Source organism: Lissotriton helveticus, chromosome 5_1, assembly GCF_964261635.1.
Source record: "Lissotriton helveticus chromosome 5_1, aLisHel1.1, whole genome shotgun sequence".
NCBI classification, from domain to species: domain Eukaryota; kingdom Metazoa; phylum Chordata; class Amphibia; order Caudata; family Salamandridae; genus Lissotriton; species Lissotriton helveticus.
In genome coordinates, this window is record NC_136065.1 from 92913482 (window position 1) to 92935032 (window position 21551).

Sequence of the window (21551 nt, forward strand, 5' to 3'; positions counted from 1 at the left end):
CGCCAGTGGGAGTGGTGATGGCGAACCGCGCCCCCCACTGGCGTCACATGGGCCTGAAAGCACAGACTTGGAAGGTTTTGAGGCGGATGCTTCAGGGGTAGGTGTGGACTGGCCTCGCCGTGGACCCCGACCACCGCCACGGCAGTGTCCATGTCCGCCACCGCGTTGGATATTAGACTGCGGCGCGTGGCTCGCGGCACGTGTGGGGGCGCCCCTTCCTTTGCCACGAAAGGAGCTACAGGCACCCATTTGCTGGCGCGGGCCGAGAGGCCCAAGGACTTGGCCGTAGCCCTGGAGTCCTTAAAGCGCTCAAGCGCATGGTCTGCCTTGTCGCCAAAGAGGCGACGGCCATCGAACGGCATGTCCATAAGTGTGTTTTAGACATCGGCCGAGAAATTGGCAGACCTCAACCAGGCGTGACGACGAATCGCCACAGTCGTTGACATCGCGCTGCCCAGAGAGTCGGTAGTGTCCAGCCCACACCGGATGGAATACCGTGCTGCATCTCGGCCCTCCACCAGGGCTTGGCCGAGTCTAGCCCGTACCTCCAACGGGCAGTGAGGCAGCACGTCCGTGACCGTGTCCCACAGAGAGTGGGTGTAGCGGCCTAAGAGGCACGCGGTATTAACGGACCGCAATCCCAAACTATCTTTTTTCCGTAATTCTCGTACCTCTTAGATTCCCGGTCGGGGGGAGCCGACGGGAATGCGGTCTGGGAATTGGAGGCCTGGATAACCAGGCTCTCCGGGGTGGGATGGGTAGACAGAAAGCAAGGGTCATCCGGAGCCGGGCGGTGGCGTCTGGCCACGTTCCTATCCACAGGCTGTCCTGTGGGGGGCCTGGACCAAGTGCCCAAAAGAACGTCTGACAAGGCCTCATTAAACGGCAACAGAGGCTTGGCTGAGATTGACTGCGGTTTAAGGACCTCAGTGAGGAGGTTAGTCCTCAGGGCCGTGACGGGGAGCTCAAGGCCCAGGGCCTTGGCCGCCCTCATCAGCAGCACGCTATAAGCAGCCCCCTCCTCCTTAGCCACACTAGGAGGGGAGACAAAGCCAGTGTCGGGCGAAGTGTCCAGCCCACTGGCCTTCCCAAGCTCTCCTGTCCAGTCCACAGAAGACTGACACTCTAATGCCAGAGGGTCCTCAGACCCCTCCCAATCGTCCTCATCACCCACAGCCTGGTACTCAGGCTCAAAGGATGGGGCCGGGTCATTGAAATAAAAATCTCCCAGCGGCGTCGAGAGCGGCGCCGCTCCGACGCCGGACCCGAAACAAGGACAGGACCAGGGACGACGTCGTCCATTGACGGTGCCGGGGGCGACACCCTAGGGGCTGGCGTCGGCGAGGTCGTTAAGTCGACCGGCGACGACCCGGATCCGGAACCAGACCCAGTGGGGCCCTGCGGCGTGGGGACCGAAGTCGCCGACGGCGCCGAGTCCGAAGCCCCGGACGGCGCCGGTGCCGAAGCACCCGGCCCGCGTGGGGACCAAGTCGGTACCGCTTGGCCCGAAGGCGCCGCGGAACCAGACGGAGGAGCGAGCGACCTTATGGCCATGAGGAAGTCAGCAATCTCCCCCGGCGTCGCGTCCTGCCCAGGGACCGGTGGGTGTGGGGCAGGCCGCGCCACCTGCGGCTCCTGCGGAGCCGCGTGGGCGGTGTCGCCCGAACCCCCGGCTGCATCGGAACTGTGGGAGCTCCGGCCCCGCGACGGGACCCTCGACCTCCTTTCGGACCAGGACCTCGAGCGGTGCGGGGCAGACTGCCGAAGCTCGAGTCGCTTACGGGACCGCTCCCGTCTAGCCTTAGACGTCAGGGCCCGGCAGTCGGAGCAGGACTTGTCGTCGTGGTCCGGGCCCAAACAGTGCAGGCACCGGCGATGGGGGTCGGTAACCGACATCAGTCTGTTGCAGTCGGCGCAGTGCTTGAACCCGGGCATCCCTACCGGCTCCGTCGGAGTCTATAGACTTCGAAAAATGGATCAAAAGGATCTCAAGAGGTTAGTCAAAAAGTGACTTGGGTACAACTTTTTCCAGATCTGCGCTAGCTGGCGCGGAAAAAAGAAGAACTGACGTCAGCACGCGGAGGCGGCGTCTAAGTACTCCAACGATGTCATCACGGCGCCCACGACGGACGCGGAGCCGCAGACGACGCCTACCCCTGCACAAGGGTACTGCTACGCAAAAATTTCCGGATCCAGTCTGACTTCTGGGGATATTCTAAGGTAAGGAATCTATCACTAACGTGTCTCTTTCAGATCTGGGCATCACAGGGTGGATTGCAGATTTAGGGAACAATTGGACACAGGAAACTGGGCGTAACTTGTGTGCGGCCAAGAAGGGCCGGTGATTTCCAAGTTGCTACTCTTTTGGTGTCTGTGACTACCACCTTTGTTTAAGAGAGGATAGAGGCAGACTATCCAGTTCACTTAGGAACATTTTCCACGCTAGTCTTCTCTTGCAAGAGGATAAAAAGTGTATAAATATATGAATTTCTTTTGACGAAGTAATTTTTGGTCTGTCAATAACTGTTGAGTAGGTGTGGTATGTATGTGATGTTTATTAATTGCAAATTGGATTATGTGTCGAGGCTGATATGGAAATATGGTGTTAACATTGTATTTTTCTTCTATGTTGCAATACTTCATATGCATCGTTATCTTGTGTTTGATATGTTCAAGTTGAATTGCTTGATGCATCTGTGTGTAGCTCAGAGATCGTAGTATCTAAAATTGTAAGAATGCACTACATACGTTTGCCTCTGATTAGAACAAACAAAAACTCCCAAAAAGATTTGAATTGAGTAGCCTAAGGAGGGAACATTTAAAACTAACATAATAGAGCATACTAAAACTCATAAAAACTAAATATAAGGTCAAAAGAGACCAGAGAGAGGCAATATTAAAATTATGGGCCATCTTCGAGGTGACTAAAAGCGATGGCACTGCAATGCCGGTAATGTGCCAGGTGTCCGTGTTTCCCCCACCATATGCTGGAATGGAGGCGCTCATGCCAGCTCTACCTGCATTAAGCTATCCCTACTCAACAATAGGAGGATCCGACGAGCCCCCCACTAAAAGAAGGACAGTTCGGCCCAAGCACGAGAAACCAAAAGGCCAGTCAAACCAGATGCTTTCAGCGCAGCCCCTGTTCCTTGGTAAGGTCTTCAAAAACTCAACCCCTGTATACCATGACCAACATATAGGACGTCAACAACAAGCAAAACACACACTCCCACTGTTTCAGGCAACATACACAAGTGACAGGGAGGTTAGTGGCGGATCTCGATAACGATTCAGCAAGCAGGGGTGAGGAAGGGAACTCCAACCCCCAGGGAACCGATGACGAGGGTGGGGCTACAGAGGTTGCCCAAGTAGTCGAGGCGACAACAGAGCGAGTTTGAAGGCGAAGCATGGCCAAAAAGAGAAGTGCGTTGCTCAGAGCGAAGGAAGCAAACCAGACATTGCGAGGAAGAGAGGCGTGAGCTGAGATTAGAGAGAAAGATCATGCAACCAGGAAGTACAGCACAAACACAGGGCAGTGCGCAAATAAGCTGGGTTAAGTACAGGGCACAGAATTGGGAAGAATCGGAGGCAGTAATGAATTAGAGGCTTCTAGCAGGGATCAGAGCCCCACTGCTCAGTTGAAAAAGAAGAGGAGCCGACAAGAAAATAAAAGACCAAAGCAGCCTGGTACTAATCCACCCCAGATGCATGAAAAAGAAGATGGCGCCTTTGCATGCACACAAGGGAAGCAGCAATGAGGATGCGCACTGCTCCACACAAGCGCATGACAAAGATAAGCTAACCCAGAGGGAAATAATAGCAAAAAGAGAATGAGGGATCTTTGCATGCTTTTCTGCAACCTATTAGCCTACTGGACCAAGGGGAGGGACCAAAATGACAAGTCTTGGCCAAGGGAAGGATCATTTGAGCAGGAGGACATGGAGGAGACCCTCAGTGGAACTTCCCCTTCATGCAGGAATGCCTAACAAGATTCTTCAGGTGGGGCCTCACTTCAGCGTGTTTTCAGTCCTCAGGGAAGGGTGCCGAGGTGATGGAGGTGTTCAGGACTTTCTTGAGCACGTCGCCAATCATCTTGCTCCCGAGGTTGAAGATGTGGTGGAGACAGTAGTCCATGGGTGCTCCAAAGTGCACGCAGCTCATGATGGAAATTGTGGCTGGAGTTGTGAGAAAGTCCCCATGGGTGAGCAGGTGTTCAGGGTTTCAGGAGGCACGTTCAGTTGGTGAAAAACTCCAGCTAGCATATGGCATAATGTGCCTTTGTGCATGGGGATGTCTGCTATGTCGGACAATGGCTGGGCAGTTCGGGCTGGACTGTTCCCATGAAGCACAGGGTCAAGACTGATTTGCATATGGCCCGGTCTAAACTCGGGTGGCATGGTGAGCAAAAGAAGGATGGATTTAACCCAGATCTCTTGAATGGGGGTGAATGTTTTTATTTGTTCTGCATTCCGTCCATCAATTGTGTGTCTTATGTTGGACACAGATGGCACAGAGCCACAGAGGCTTGCTCCCACAATAATTTCGGTATGCAGCTCTACATGAAAGTAGGTCATTTCCATAGCGTTTTCAATGGCATGTTTGATTTTCTTGAAGCTCTGATCACATTCACATGACCATTGAAATGAAGCATTTTGTTTCATTAAGTCTTTCTATGGGGCACTTATTGTGGCAAAGTCACAATTATACCTTGAACAGTAGCTAGCCATGCCAAGGAAGAAGTGCAGCATGGTTACATCTTGTGGGGGGAAAGTGGAGTTTTATTTTGTGAAATTCAAGCTTCTATGCGTTTAAAAGTTAACCCTGTATCAGCAAGTAGACAGCACACTTGTGTGAGCGCTTTATCATGTTCCTTTCGTGTTGCCATAAAAAACAATTTACAACCAAAAGGGATGATGGAGGGAGTGTTGAACATTGCAAGCACTCACCCCCAGTCAACTGATCTGGGTTTAATCCATCATCATTCTTTAGCTCACTCCGTCACCCCAGTTCAAACATGGCCATATGCAAATCAGTCTGACCCTGTGCCTGATGGGAACAGTCCAGCCCGAACTGCCAAGCCATGTCTTCCCTGGACCGGAAACAAGCATCTTGGGACCGGTTTCGGGCTAATCTGCAGTTATCAGCCAGGCTAGCTTGAATCCAGTGGCAAAGTGAGCAAGGGACCCACGTCTGGGCATACCCTGCCAACTTAGAGCGAACAAAGTAAAACCAAAGGAGATGATGAACGGAGTATAATTGAAAGCTTGAGTGACAGGCTGTATTATGTGGTGAATGCCATCTTGAAAAAGGTCTGCAGCGCAGGACACCAAAACTTAGGACTTGATTTAGATCTTGGTGGACAGGTTATTCCGTCACAACTGTGATGCATATCCTGTACGCCGAAATATAAATCCCATAGAATATAAATCGGATTTATATTTCGGTAGACGGGATATCCATCACCATTGTGGCGGAGTAACCCATCTGCTGAGATCTAAATGATAGAGGATAGTCCAAGAAAGACTAGAACCTACCCTAGTGTCTTATGAATTACTTTGAAACCTTTATAGACCTCCTTTCTTCTCCAATAACAAACTCCCAGTTTTAAAAAATTGTCACTGTAATTATATTCACTGTTTTAGTTATGGTCACTCCACTGGGGTCACATAAGTTACGAAATTCTATTTTGTGTGTGTAGTGTTTATACACAGTATTAATTTACAAATATCTTTTACTTACGATTGAAAATAAAGTCACTTACTTTGGCTGGAGTGCTGCTTAAAAAACTGCTTTGTGGCGCTGTGTTTTCCCCTAGTCATATGTGCTCTTTGAAGTCAATTATTAAGTATAACTTCATAAGAACAACAAATGTATTACATATTGACTGCATTGTATGTTACTTCTACTGAAATCAAGACAAGAAAGAAATATAATGTCAAAATATAAATGATTCCACGATTTAAATGAGTTCCTTGTGAATAATTGTAGATTGGCTGTGAGATCTAAATCAGGTCCTTAGGGCCAGATGTAGGAGCCATTTACCGACCGGTAAATGGGTTTTCGGTATGTAGGGGCACTTTTTTACAGAATCGGTAAATTTACCGATTTGGTAAATTTACTGATTCTGGAAAATACCGAATCGGTATTTTTACCGATTCGGTAAATCTCAGATGTAGGTGGGACTCTTCAGAGTCCCAAAGGCCCTACAAATTCGGTATTTTACCACCCAATCCAATTGGGTGTTAAAATACCGAATTCAGGTGGGCATGCACATGGCGCACATGTCAATTTTCGGGGTGCCAGAGGGTGTCAAAGTGACACCCCCTGCACCCTTGCTAAAAATCGGTATTTACCGATTCTGTAATTACAGAATCGGTATTTCCCATTGATTCCTATGGGCTTCACAGCCCATAGGAATCAATAGGAAATACCGATTCGGTATTTACCGAATCGGTAAATACCGAATTTTACCGATTTGGTATTTAAGAAGTGGTAAAATAGAGGGGGGGAGATGTAGGTAAATCCAGATGTGGAATTACCGAATCGTTAAAATTCGGTATTTACCGATTCGGTAAATACCGAATCGGTATTTCCTATTGATTCCTATGGGCTGTAATTACAGAATCGGTAAATACCGATTTTTAGCAAGGGTGCAGGGGGTGTCACTTTGAACTTTTGGGCATGTCTGTCTGTCACATGGCATAGGTGTGCATGCACACATGTGCATGCACACCTGAATTCGGTATTTTAACACCCAATTGGATTGGGTGGTAAAATACCGAATTTGTAGGGCCTTTGGGACTCTGAAAAGTCCCACCTACATCTGAGATTTACCGAATCGGTAAAAATACCGATTCGGTATTTTACAGAATCAGTAAATTTACCGAATCGGTAAATTTACCAATTCTGTAAAAAAGTGCCCCTACATACTGAAAACCCATTTACCGGTCGGTAACGGCCGAAATCGGCCGTTACCGGTCGGTAAATGGCTCCTACATCTGGCCCTTAGTCTTTTATATCTGAACAAACCAATATGAGTTGAAAAGGAAGTAATTTACCTGCAACTTTCTTCCAGTTTATGATACCCTTTGTTCAGATCTAGAGGGGAAAAGACTTGCCATGAAACAATGATGGAAACCCACTAGCTACGAAGCAATAGGCATTGACATTGTAGTTTACAGAAATCAGTCCCATATCAGCAGCAGGACTGAAACTATGCATGCACTCGACAAAGTGCCCTGAAGGACATGAATTGGAGCTTGTACTTTCGTTTTCTTGTGCTTTGTGGTACCTACAAATGAACCTAGACTTTGCAATGGTGTTGAGGCAGCCCAAGTAGACTACATGGTTTTCAATGGTGTGAGATGGGGCACGGCAGACCGTTCATTGTTCTTTTCCTATGGCATGATGGTTATTGTTGGACTTAGCCCATTTTAGCAGGTTCACCCCTGAACTTTTTGCCTTAAGCTCGGACATGGTGGTAGTGATTTTAAGCCTCTGCGCACTTTAGCACTGTGGCCCAGTGTAAAGTGTGTGCACTCTCTGTGGTAGATTTGGAAGGTTGGCCTGCCCGCCCATAGGAATGCATGGGGATTCCCTGATCAGTGTGTGTCAGTGGTAATTCCCGTTATGAGAGGAGTTGTGTGGTCAACTCTGGTATGTCTGAAATCGTGTGAATAAATACTGCGCAATGGTGTGTGCAGATTTATTGTGGTTATTTTAGAAATGCCACTTTTAGAAGTTGGCATTTCTGTGTCCTATATGTCTGCTTGCATGATGTGAATTGCATGTCTGGCTTGTGAGTGACAGGAGCTAAGAGGTGTGGGTGGCTCTAGGAGCCAGGGGGAGTCAGCCCAGTGGTGAATAGAGAGATTTGCATGCAGATGGGATGGAGGCGTCGCACCTGGGACCTGAATAGGACTGTGCCTTCTCTCCACAATGCCGGCTCCGCCACCTGTGGTGCGTCTGATCCCTGAAGCCCCACCTGACAAAGGAGAGAGGAGCTGAGCAAAAAAGTGCTCCAAAGCTCCCCTGAACCAGTTGCATCTGGTTCCCCCATGCCCTGCACCTTTACACAAAGGGAAAGGTAGTATAAATGTAGGGGCTGTGACCCCATGTAAATGTTGAGTGTTCAGTTTTCTGGAGTGCTGTTCCTGCCAGGGCGTGTTGCTGCTGGGGCCCGGGGGGGGGGGGGGGGGCTACGTAGGGCTTGCCTCCCTGGGACATGCATTGCCCTTTTCATCTGTGAGGACCTTTTTACTGGGACCTTTTGCTTTATTTGCTATTCGTTGGGACTTGTGTTTTTATCTAGGTGTCTGAATACTTCTGCTTTTATCATGTTTTTGCATCTGCCTGTCGCTGCTTTTAGCGCTTCTCATATACCTGGTTGTCAGTGTTTTTTAAAGTTCTCTTACTGTATGAATGATGGCTCTATGTTAGGTTGTGGCACGGTACCTAGTGTCTTGGCCTTGTCAGCAGGTTTCTTGCCGCCAACGAACGAGTATCTCTGTAGGGCCTTCTTATTTGAAAGCCTGGCACTGGCTGAAGTGGAGCTTTGACTCCACATACATCAGCCATCGCTTTCAACTTTGTACACGTGGCACGCTTTCTGGACCTCGGCAAACTTTCTTGGAGAGCACCCTCAATTCTATGGGTGGAGGATTTACAATGTCCCCTATCTCGTCACCAGTTGTAGAGTCCCCCCAGCCCTGGTGCACACAAATTATTAAACTGCACACAGAGCTCTGTGTTACACGTCTATTTCTCAGAGTGTAATTGCTTTGTAAAGCTTCATGAATTTTATTAACCATACCCAATCACTTACATCACTATCTTACAGAGTCCATCAGGGACCAGAAGGGTCCTGCTTCCTCTAACACACACACAACACTACACTAGTTGGTACAGTGTATTAGATGGGATAAAGTGACAGGGCTACTGGAAGGCATAGAGTACTAATCAGTACACTTTGTTAGATGATGCAGAGTAGCAGAGCACAAGTCACTACACTGCATTCAATGGTTCAGAGTGACACAGCTACTCCCACGTATATGGTACTAGTCAGTACACCATATTAGATGGTGCGGAGTGATAGAGCTACTATAAGGTCTACTGAAGTAGTCAGTACACTGTATTAAATGGTACAGAGTGACGGAGCTACTCCAAAGTAGGGTGGCATTTCTGTAATCAATGCAGGGAAGACCTAGTCTTTGGACAACAAGGTAACAGAAGAATGGGCTCAGAAAAGGTCTATGTCATTTTAGTGCGAGAACAAGGATCTTTTAGCTCACACCGAGAAGTCAGTTTCTGAGGTCTTGGAAGGGTAGGGTCAAGTAAAAAAACCAAGTAAATTTGCTTTATTGGAAAGAGACCGGTTGAAACCATCTATTTCGAATTCCAAAAGCAGACTCTTGCTGAGTTTAGATTGATATTTCTGATGAAGAACATATTCTTCCTGTGGGGCTGAGGGTAAGAATGTTGGTCAAATTGAGTAAATTCGCAGACACAACTCTGCAGAGTAGGTGTCTTGAAGGAATGTCATTTCCGAGGGATGTTGGGTGGAAGTATCGATACTTGTTGCATTCCAAGGTGATTGGGAGTAGCTATGCCTGAGAATCTGTTCATAACTGGTGAGGAACGGAGCGGACCAACTCAGCACCCCTCCCTTGATAGACAAAGGTGTCCAAGGGTTGGATGCGCCCCCTGGTGGTCAATGATTGAAGCAGCTGCAGATAAATGGAGAAGGACGAGGAAGCGGTGTTATATCTGTCCAATGGGAAGTGAGTGTGGGTGACAATGTCTAGTGTTCTTTTTTCTGCCCTGTAGCCCTTTTAAAACCTGACTCGTGAGTGCCAGAGGAGAGTCATTGACCATGTGGGAGGATAGATACCTCATCATCAGTAGTCAGCACTTCGTCTCTCTGTCACTTTACCCATCCAAAGGAGCTTTGAGGCTGGCTGTAGTTACTTAGGTTCTACCTGTGCTTTGTTTCAGCAGCGTTATGTTGGTCTTGTGTTTAGTGAGCCCAGGTAAACACTATCCTTCAGGTATGCTACGATTGTTTGGCATTAGTAGAATTAGTAAGTGTAGATACAGCTGTTATTCCAGGTGTGAGTCCGCAGCAAGTAAACTCATGCAGAGACCCCACTCTGCACATCATGTGTTTTAGATTCCCACAGACTTTGCAGACACTGTCTTCAGCTTCATCTGTCGCAGTTAAGGTTCTGATCAGAAGTGGTGTGGATGTGACCCATTTGGTTGTGACGTGAAGGCCGGAAAGCTGAGGTCCATCGCTTGGGATATCCAATCTCAGGTCCATGTTTGCAGGGCCCCTGTCTAGTCTAAGGGATGTCTGAGAGGGAATAAATATTTCTACCTCAGGTCAGTGCAGCTGGAGACAGGATCATTTTAATCTGATTAACTTCCAGCAGGGGCCGGACCCACGCCTGAGCTAAGCTCTAGTGTAGTCAAGACTACAGTGTTGTGTGGGAGGGTTTTCACTTTTACCAATATATTAAGAAATTCGAGTATTTGGACAAAAAAAGCACCAGACATGATTTGTGGGTTAGAAAGTTACAGTGGGAAGAAAGCCAATTTAAAATCTGTGTGTCTGATTGTTTACAAATAGCTTGAAGCATGGTATCCTATAGAAACACTACAAGGGCTGAGCCAGAATATCTTACTATTCCAAGAGACACACGCTTTGGCAGAAATTGTTTCAGGAAAACGACAAATGGAATTCAGGAATAATCAGCAGAAATCAGTACATCAGTACTCTACTGTTGACTTGTGCTGCGTGTGCGCGTGCATGGCATGAGCGCAGATGTGCGTGATTCAACGGGCCTAGCTCTCAGTGCACGGTGTGAGTGTAGACTGTGAGAGAAGATCTTATAAAGTATGTGAGTGCAATAAGTCAGTGTAGGTGCATGTGCTGGGTCAATGTACGTGCATGTACCGGATCAATGTAGGTGCATGCGCTGAGTCAGTGCAGGTGCATGTGATAGGTCACATCCTGGACTCCTCCCTCTCCATGACCAAACAAGTCAACGCCGTCTCCTCGTCGTGCTTCAACATCCTGCGCATGCTACGTAAGATCTTCCGGTGGATCCCCACCGAGACCAGGAAGACGGTCACCCAGGCCCTCGTCACCAGCCGTCTGGACTACGACAACTCCCTCTACGCCGGAACCACCGCCAAACTCCAGAAGAGACTCCAGCGGATCCAGAACGCCTCAGCACGACTCATCCTGGACATCCCCCACCGCAGCCACATCTCCGGACACCTGAGAGACCTGCACTGGCTCCCGATCAACAAGAGAATCACCTTCCGTCTCCTCACCCACGCACACAAAGCCCTACACAACCAAGGCCCAGGATACCTCAACAGCCGCCTCAACTTCTACGCTCCCAAACGCCAGCTTCGATCGACCGGTCACGCCCTCGCCGCCGTCCCCCGCATCCGAAGATCCACCACAGGAGGACGGTCCTTCTCCTACCTCGCCGCCAAGACATGGAACTCCCTACCGACCCACCTCCGCCTGACCCAGGACCACCTCGCCTTCAGGAAGCAACTCAAGACCTGGCTGTTCGAGCAGTAGCGGACCCCCCCCTCCCCTAGCGCCTTGAGACCCTCTGGGTGAGTAGTGCGCTATATAAATGCTGTGATTGATTGATTGATTGATTGGTCACTGTAGGTGCATGCACTAGGTCAGTGTAGGTGGATGCGCTAGGTCAGCGTAGGTGCGTGTGCTAGGTCAGTGCAGATGTGTGTGTTAGGTCAATGTAGGTGCATGTATAAGGTCAGTGTGGATGCATGTGCTAGGTCAGTGTAGGTGAATGTGCGGGGTCAGTGTAGGTGCATGTGCTAGGTCAGTGTGGAGGCATGCATCGGGTCAGTGTAGGTGCATGCACTAGGTCAGTGTAGGTGGATGCGCTAGGTCAGCGTAGGTGCGTGTGCTAGGTCAGTGCAGATGTGTGTGTTAGGTCAATGTAGGTGCATGCATAAGGTCAGTGTGGATGCATGTGCTAGGTCAGTGTAGGTGAATGTGCGGGGTCAGTGTAGGTGCATGTGCTAGGTCAGTGTGGAGGCATGCATCGGGTCAGTGTAGGTGCATGCACTAGGTCAGTGTAGGTGGATGCGCTAGGTCAGCGTAGGTGCGTGTGCTAGGTCAGTGCAGATGTGTGTGTTAGGTCAATGTAGGTGCATGCACAAGGTCAGTGTGGATGCATGTGCTAGGTCAGTGTAAGTGAATATGCTGTGTCAGTGTAGGTGCATGTGCTAGGTCAGTGTGGATGCATGTATCGGGTCAGTATGGACACATGCACTAAGTCACTGTAGGTGCTAGAACTCTTGGACACAGAATGAGTCATGCAGTAAATACCGAATTCTTAAGATCCAAGGAGGGAAGCAGGATTCATACGGGAACCAGGTCAGTAGATCTTTTAACTATGGAGATGTTCAATGTTGAAAACACACACTATATTGCAAAGTCATGCAATCTCAAAAAGTATTTTAAAACTTCTGGAAAAGTTAGAAGGAAGATATACAAACCAACCAAATGGACTCAGATTCTAGAACTAGTGCTTATTGTCAATAAAGAAAATGAGTGTATCATTTATTTTGCTGGTACTTTCTTGGGTTGAACTAATTAAGGTTTTTTTCTTGGGTTGTGTGTATAGTTAGATGTTTTGCTCTATTGGCATGTGTGTGCACTTTTTCAAGCATATAACTATAACAAACTGTCATTTTCATAAATAGTATCAAGCATGCATAATAAACCCAATTCTACTTACCTTTAGAAATCTTCACCACCTCTGAGCCCTGAGGCTTCACATCATTACACCTGAAAGAACACACAAATCATGTTGGCGTTACAGAACAAACAGTTTAAAGGATAACATTAGGAACATCACATACACCCTGTTATTAGTAACATAATCCTGTAAATAGCAGGTGCTATAGTGGACCAGTGCACAGTTGGTGTTGCTACTGACACACAATACTCAAAGCTCCAATGATACAGGGCAACCCAGTTACAACCTGCTGTGCAGTGGCTGGGTGAGGATAAAAGGTGGAAAACTCATGAAAAGCACAGAATACTGAACAAACAAAAGCCACGCTGCTTGCAACGATGAAGGGCCATAGATTGGTAGCCAATAAAGTCTATCAATGGGTAAAAAGACTATTCAGCAACACTATAATGGAACTGGCCCAAGTCAATTATCCCCACAAGAACTGTCTTATACCACTCAAAATTAACAGGGCACATACAGGGAGTTATCCACAATCCCCAAGATGCCATGAAACATAGCTGACTCTCGAAGTATGAGGTGGCAAAGTCCTTCAGTGCAAATATACTAGTCTGAGTTGGAGAGAAGGTTGCCTCGGTGCACTGGAAGGCTTCCTGAGACTATGTCCAGTGCATGCGGCAGGTGAAAAAAAAGCAAAGGTCACTCTATTGGGGAATATACTAGCAGTACTTAATAATGTTTTTAATTCTGTATCTTATCATTAGTCTCTAGTTTCCACCACCAGGGAATCTCAGCTCCTGCACCTTGGAATCTCGGTGATCCTGCACCTGGAATCTATAGCGCCTTCTACCCCGGAGTCTCTCAAGTCCTGCATCTTTTAATCTCCGAGGTTCTGCACCTTGGAATATCGAACACCTTGCACCTTGGAGTCTCTGGAGTCTTTCAAGTCATGCATCTTGGGATCTCTGTGGTCATATACCTGGGACTCTCTAAAGTCCTGGACATTGGAATCTGTGTTTTCTGCACCTTGGAATATCTGAATCCCCATACCACAGAATAGCTGAAGTTCTGCACCTGGAATACAGGAGGTTCTGTTTACTGAAATATCGGAATTTCAAGGTCCTGATTTCTCTGCCGAGTAATTTTTTTTTTTCTGGTTCTCATTACAACTGGTTTACTTTTACTTAGATCTGACTTTCGATATTTTGTCTAACACCTCGATCCAATAATTCCATTACTTTCTTTCTCTATCTTGTTTGCATGCATTCTCACATTAAGGAACAGAGACTCCCAGGCACTGTCCAGTAGACCGCTCTGCTATAACCTGCAACTACATGCAGATGACTCTCAAACGACAAGCAGCTATCCACTCAACTATAGCGCCACACAAGAGGGAGTATTTTATTCTCTACTTCACGGCATCTTGCTCTATTAATCTTACTCTCGATATCTCTTTGCATCTTTCACGGTCTTGTTTGCTGTATCTTCCTCTGGTGTCAATCTCCTTCTCTCTCTCTCTCTCTCTCTCTCTCTCTCTCTCTCTGTGTCACTGTCTCCCTCTTTCCTTTGTTCCTTCACTCTCATCTTTTGCCCGGTCTTTTTCCCTTGGTCCCTCTAACTCACCCTCCCTATTTCCTGCTCCTTTACTTCTGCATCACCCTTTCCTTCTTTCTCTCCTTCTCCCTCACTCTGTCTCTCCCCAAATTCTCCCCCCTCTATTTGGCCATTCCCTTGCCCTTTATCTATCCCTCTCTTCACTTCTCTCACTCACCCTTTATCCCTTGCTTGTTTGTCTCTACCCCGTACTCCCCCCTCTCTTATTCTTCCACTCTGTTCTCCCTTCCTCTCGTTCTCTATTTCTCTCTCTGTCCTTTTACATCTATTTTGCTCTCTCCACCCTCACTTTCTATATTCCTCTTCATCATAGTCTTTCTAAAACTGGCTTAAGTTCCTCTCTATCCGTCTGTGTTCTGGTGCTACCATCACTCTCTCACTCAGTCTCCTTCTCCATCTATATCTCTTTCTTTTGTTGTATCAGACTTCTTTATGATGACTGCAGTAGTCCATCTTTTTTTCCTCGTTTTATCAACATGTGGCTAGGAATCGACCACCAACCTCAGTACTTTATATTCTTTTTAATAATCGTACTAAAAGGAGTTCTCAAAACAAGCGCAATTACTTTGTGTCGTCTGTCGCCAGCTTGTGTCATTTTGTTAAGTGATCCAGAGGTCGCCTATCCGTTAAGGCTTTGAGGAGATGGCAATGTTAGCTTCACAACAGAAGACATCATTGATAAGTATCATGTCTTATTAAGCTTGTTAGAAATGGAATTTCTGGCTAGCTGAGACTTGCGCCAAAGCGAGGCAGAAACCACCACTCTAGTCAGGATAATGGAGTTACACTCCTAAAATAACCCCTGCTCACCACCTTGGTAGCTTGGCACAAGTAGCTAGGCTTATCCCAGAGGCAGTGTGTAAAGCGTTTGCACATAACCAACAGTAATATTGTGTATGCACTACAAAAGGCCACCACACCAGTTAAGAAAAATAGCCAATATTTTTATATACTTTAAGACAAGATGAAATACGATAAAAATCCACAATACTATACTTAAAAACCTGTTATCAAAATAAGTTTAAAACACAGTTCCTTGATGTCGATAGCTCCATTCGGGGCTATCATGGCGTTGTGAACAACATATCCAACAGTTCTGACTGTTTGCTAGCCAGCTACGGTGTCGGGAAGACCCGCCAACAGTACCTGTGAGAAATGCAGGGCGATGGGGCCCTTGAAGTCAGTCGCGCTGCAGGTCGAGCTCCTCTCTGATGGAATCAGGGTTACTGGCAGGCGTCGGATGCTGCGGTGCGGCCTGCGGTGCGAGCAGCGGCTCGGTGGCGGCGTCAGAGGGCGTAGTCTGTGAGACCAGGGTTGCGGTGCGAGATGGAGGCGGTGCTCGTTCCGGAGCTAGCAGGTCACGATGCAAGCAGTGGCGTCGTTGAAGGCCGGTCGTCGGCTGACGAACTGGAGTCAATGGCACCAGAGTGGATAGGCCAAGGCTGCGGTGCAGGATAAGGGCAGTGCATTGTGTGACTTACGAGCAGTGCCCTCGAACCACGGTGCAAGCAGCGGCGTAGACTTCAGCGTGGAGCGGCGGCATCAGGGGGGCCAAGACGTCCTCGTGAAACCAGGCGGTGCAGAGTGCGGTGCCCACAGGTTGCGGTGCGAGCAGCGGCGCAGTGATGGCGTCAACAGGAGTCGTCAGTGAGACCGGGGTCGCAGTGCATCGTTGCGGCAGTGCTCTCTGCAGGGCCAAATCGAGGCAGTGTGGGGTGCAGTGCCCACAGGTCGTGGTGCAAGCAGCGGCTTGGTGGTGGTATCAACAGGCGTCGTCGGGGAGACAAAGGTTGCGGTGCCTTCAGGACACGGAGTCCGCAGCGGCGTCGTAGAGATGCTTTTCCTCTGTTTGCAGCACAAAACACACAGTCCCCAGTGCTGCGGGTAGAAGAGCTTGAAGTATTTGGGGTTCCGGAGACTTCGTGAACAGGGGGCTAGGGGCAAGCTCTACCTCAAGCCCTTGGAGAGGCTCACAAATTAGGTTGCAGAAAGTCCGGTCCAGGCCTTTCACTGCCCAAGACAGAAGCAGCCACTGCAGGTCAGCCCAGCAAAGCACCCAGCAAAACCGTTGTTCCTTTTCGCAGCTTCTTCTTCTTGGCAGTCTTCTTGTTCCAGATGAGTTCCAAAGTTAAGGGGTCTGGGCCCCTGTATTTGTACACAAAAATCCTTTGATATTTCAGGCTGAGGGTGTCTGTGTCTGGCCAAAACCAGTCCGGCCTACTCTGGTGTGATTTCCTGGCAGGAGGTTGGAGACGGCATTGTCAGAGGCAGACCAGGCCCTTTGAGGTGCCAGGAAATCTCCCCCCTCTTACCCCATCGCAGCCCAGGTCTATTCAGCCCCTTCCTGGCCTACCTAGACTATCTGGAGTCACACCCACTCCCCAGTCTTCGGTCATCCAAAACCCACACAGGCAATCCACATTCCAGCAGGGGCACACAGGACGGCCAAGCAAAATAATACCCACTTTCTAAAAGTGGCCTTTATGAACTCAGAATGAAAAGGGCACCCTCGCTAAAAGCTGCGTCTTTAAATTCTAAGTTCAGGCATACTAAACCTCATTTCCTTACCTCCTTCCCCGGGCCCGTTGGGTTCATACGATGTTCTAAATGAAAGGCCTGATGCATCCTACGGGGGAAGGGGTGACCTTACAATAGTGAAGAGCGAATTTGACTGTCTTCAGGACATGCCACACACACTCGGGCATGTCCTGCCTTTCACATACAATGCGCCTTGCCCATAGGGGTACCTTGGGCCTACCTTAGGGGTACCTTGGGCCTACCTTAGGCGAGTCTGACATTAAGAAAAGGGAAGGTTCCGTGACAGGCCAGAGGGGGCACAGGCCGCGTCAACATGGCAGTCGCAACTGCGCGCAGACTCTGCGATGGCATGTCTGAGATAACTTTTTCCATGCTACGTGCGTGGGTGGCACAATCTGTGCTGCAGACCCACAAGTAGCATTTGATTCACAAGCCCCGGCACCCGTAATGCACTTTAGTAGGGACTGACATGCAAATCAAACATCCAATCGTGAAAACATCAATCCATAACATACTTTACCACAGGAGCACCTGCACTTTCCCACTGATCAGCAGTGCGAAAAGTGCGCAGAAACGTCACACCAGCAAAAACAAGAGTCAAAACCGGGAGGTCAGAAAGCAACAATTCAGGGGAACCAAGCCAAAATATGCCTAGTCTAACAAAGCTCTATTAATATTAATTCATCCAGACTAGTCAGTAAACCAGCAGATATGCTTATAACATCTCTTTGAAGAGGGTCTGGATACTTATTTATAGGATTGCAAAGAGGCGTCTGAAGACACAGCAGGGTGCAGAGGACTGAAGGGAAGTCTCGGAAGACTTGGAGAAGCATTTGGTGCCTGGAATGAGGGGTCATTTTCCTGGGCAGAGCTTTGAGGATTGGAATGAGACTTCTAAAGACTCAAGAGGATGAACAGGAGGGAAGTCACTGCAGACTGGAGAGAGAGTTCACAGGTCTAGGAGCAGATCCAAGGATTACAATGTGGTTTATGAGAACTGGAGGAGACCTCTTAAGATTTGGAGGAGTTGGCTGGACAATGTTGACTGGGGCGTTGATCAAATAGAATAATATTCAGAAGCACTAAACAGGTGTTTTGAGGATTGGCTTCATGGTCTGAAAATTGTAAATAGCTTAACTGAACATCTTGTATTGTGGCAAAATAAAAGGACTCTAGCTCAGCCATGTCGGAATTTGAGATTTGCAGCAACAAGAGTAGAAGGAATATTACCAGCCAGGCGTGGGGTTGTAAAACTAGAACAGCAGCAGGTCGCTGGAAGTGCTGGACAATGGGCCTGTGGAGCCTCAGGCACAGATTGGGGATGGAGCTCAGGAGACACAGGTCAGAGAAGAGCTAGCACTGGAATGTTTCTGAGGCTATTCAGGGAGAGTCAGCTGGAAACAACTTGCCGAGCAGCTTTTGAATCTTGCAGTCTTGCCTGCCAGACTAGTCCATTCCTGGCTTTGCTCTCTCTCATTGGTTTCATTTATATTTCGGTCCCCTCGTTTTAATTTATTTGGCTTTTGCACCGGTTGTTCACCTTTCTGTACAGCAAAGGAAATGAATTTTTTTTATTGTTTCAGTTAATTAAAACCATAACAATACATTTTATAAAATCAACTACTCATTTAAAATTTCCTTATGTATGGATACATTCTCTGTTAATTCATTTTAAAACATTCTGAGTCTAGTGCGAGAATTTGTTGTTTAAAAACGATCAAGCTATCCATGTAGTTTATAGTTCAAGAGTTCTGATATTGTACGTTATTAAGTTCAAAAGAGCCCTCTCACAAAACAACAGCAGTTATGTTGTCCTTATGTGGGCAGGGTGCCAGGTTATGTTTCAATGCTTGGGCGTGAACCGCGAGGAACTTTAATAATAGGCAGTTCAAACGGGTGTCTGTTGGGTTCAAAGTTGACATAATCGCCGATCTACACGTTCTTATGCCTCGCTCGTTCATTGCCTTTTTTAGGAAGACTGCTCGTGCTTGGGCTAAATTCGGGCAGATACAAACTAGATGAATGAAGTCCTTCCTGTTACTCCCTTATAGTCTACAGATTTTGGGTCCGTCATGCACCCAAATTGGTTGGTCCATGGTTGATGGAAAATTTCCCAGACGGAGCCCCATTAATTTTTGTTTTCTGTAAGCTGGGAATGTAATTGTTAGATATGGGGCTGCAGTGAGAGTTTTATAGTTTGATATGACTATCCAAGCGTGCTTTCTTGTGCTGAACGTGGCTTTGTCAAGTAGAAGAGAATGGAATTTTGTTGACTTGTTTATGGCTTGTTTAAACGCTGGATAAGGCAGATTGAGTTCCCAGAGATTTCTTGTTCCAGTCTCGGTTATGGCTTTCTCAAGGTACTGGTTGTGTGGGGATTTAACATCGGCTTTTATTTCTTCCCACAGTGCTTGGTGCAGTTCTGAGGTTGCCATGTTCTGTTTCAAGCTATACCAGTACTTTATATTTGCGTACATTCTTCCCACTATTTCATTTATTATTCCAAATTCTAATCTCGTCTGAGCTGGTGAAGCTCCCCGTTGAATATGGAAGGTGGATTTAAAAATGGCTGTCTGCATTTTATTGAGCAATTCCACATCTTTCCCGTGCAATCCCACGCTGCCGTATGACAGGGTGGGAAGCACTTTTGCTTTTATCGTTGTCAATAGAGGTTTATAGGATGGCCCCGTTAGCTTTTTAGCTAAGGATCTAAAAGCAAATGACAGTGAGTTTGCTCTCTGGGCAATGTACGTCTTTTGCTGCTGGTGGTTATGTCTGTTATCAAAGTAGAAGCCCAAATACTTGTAGTTGGTCACAGCCTCTAGTTTTGTTCCATCCAGTTGGATGTGTGGGTTGACTGACCGTCGTCTGGTGATGACCATTGTTTTTATTTTTGTTGTGTTTATCTCCAGGTTGTTATTTATTATAAATTCCGCCAGCCCTACTTGTGTCCTTTGAAGGCCAATCTTCGTTAGGCTCAAAAATACCACGTCGTCCGCCTAGGATAGATGGGTTAGGGATAAGGAGCCTAGTTTGGGTGGATGGGATGAGATCTTGTTTAGGGTTGGGGCGAAGTCTGCCATAAAAAGATTAAAAAGATGCGGTGCCAGAAAACAGCCCTGCCTGAGGCCTTTGCTAGTATTGATTTGTCTTGAGAGCCGTGTTCCGTTCCCCAGTTTTACTTCCATCCAAGTATTGGAATAAAGGAGTAAGATTCCTCTCAGTGTTTTGTCCGGGATGTTCCAACTGCACAGTTTTCTCCATAAGATGTTACGATTTACGCTATCGAAGGCCGCCTTTAGGTCGATGAAACAGATGGAGGCGCTGTTTTTTTTCATAGGTATTTGTCGGCTAACACTGAGAGAGACAGGATGTTTGTCATCGTCCCGGTCCCTTTCCTGAAGCCTGTTTGGTTGGGCGGTATTCTCTTTGTGGCATCAGACCAGTTTGTTAGATCTTCCAGGATTAGGGATGCAAAGTACTTCGCCTCCATGTCCAGCAGGGCGATCAGTCTGTAATTTGCTTGGGATGTTCTGTCTCCTCCTTTGAAGATGGGCGAGATTATGGAACGCTGCCAGCTTGATGGAATTTGATTTTCCCTTACTCGTCAAATAGTTATTTTAATTTTCCGCTCCAAAAGTCCGGATCGGTTTTGAAGATTATTGATGGTGTCCCGTTCGGTCCTGGAGCTCCACTGCCGCGTGTATTCCTTAGAATTTTTCTTATGTCCTCTTCACAAAACCTTGTGTGTTTGGACTTGTTTGTTACCTCATTCCTCTCCCGTGGCTGAACCACGTCACAGTGAAGCCTTGTTATAAGGAGATCCCCTTCTGATGATTGATTTGCTCTGCGTTCGTCCTTCGGATGTTGTGTTTGCCTGCGAGGGGTTTTGAGTTCGCCACTGGAAACGGTGCTCACTTTTCTTTGTTTGTCCCCTTTGTTGGTATTTTGTTGGTTTCCTTCTGTGTTGGGCTGGCCAGGTGTTGCTTCCGAGAACCTCTGTGTTAGTAGCGCGGCCCAGTCCGCTTCTTGGACATTAGATGTTATTGGGTTTGAGGGATGGTTTAAACTATATATGATCCTCCAGAATGCGTTTGAGTTGGTGTTCTTTGCCGTGCAGAGTAGTCTTGCCCAGAACTCATCCGTCAGAGATTTTTTATGTTCCCACATTTTCTTTTTATACTCTTTCTTAAGGTTCTGTCTATGAGCCCAGTCTTTTGGGGACGTGGTTGTCTTTTTAATGCTCTGGCGTTTCTCCTTATTTCTATTTTGAGCTTTGCCAGGGTCTTTGGCAGTGAGGTTTTATGCGTTAGGGGCCTTGGTTTTTTTGGGATGGACTTAGTTGTTAACTTTTTCGTAAAGTCCTCCCATTTTTGTATTTGGTTGCCTGTAATTGTCTCACTCTCCATTTTTAATCTCTGTACATTTGCCTGCAGCTCATCGATGTTAGCTGTTGTCCAATTGAGTCGTTTCAGGTTAGTGGAAGAGGAGCTATCTCCCACTGACTTGGAGCTATGATATTTGGTGAGTTTTAGATTAAAGTAAGTGTGCTGATATGAATGATCGCTTTTTGATGTGTATTCAATTGAAAATTGCTGGACAAGTGGCAGTAATGGGAGTGAGACTGCTGTGTAGTCGAGTCTTGAGGTG

At 47.5% G+C, this 21551-nt stretch overlaps 1 long non-coding RNA gene across 1 annotated transcript in view; it reads right to left on the reverse strand.

Annotated features, from left to right (window-relative positions):
* Nucleotides 1-21551, reverse strand: part of LOC144752984 (uncharacterized) — a 169873-nt gene that overhangs the window by 142184 nt on the left and 6138 nt on the right. The window contains exon 2 of the long non-coding RNA XR_013594161.1: nucleotides 12792-12841. This is a non-coding gene — a long non-coding RNA (uncharacterized LOC144752984). The remainder of the gene's footprint in view (nucleotides 1-12791; nucleotides 12842-21551) is intronic.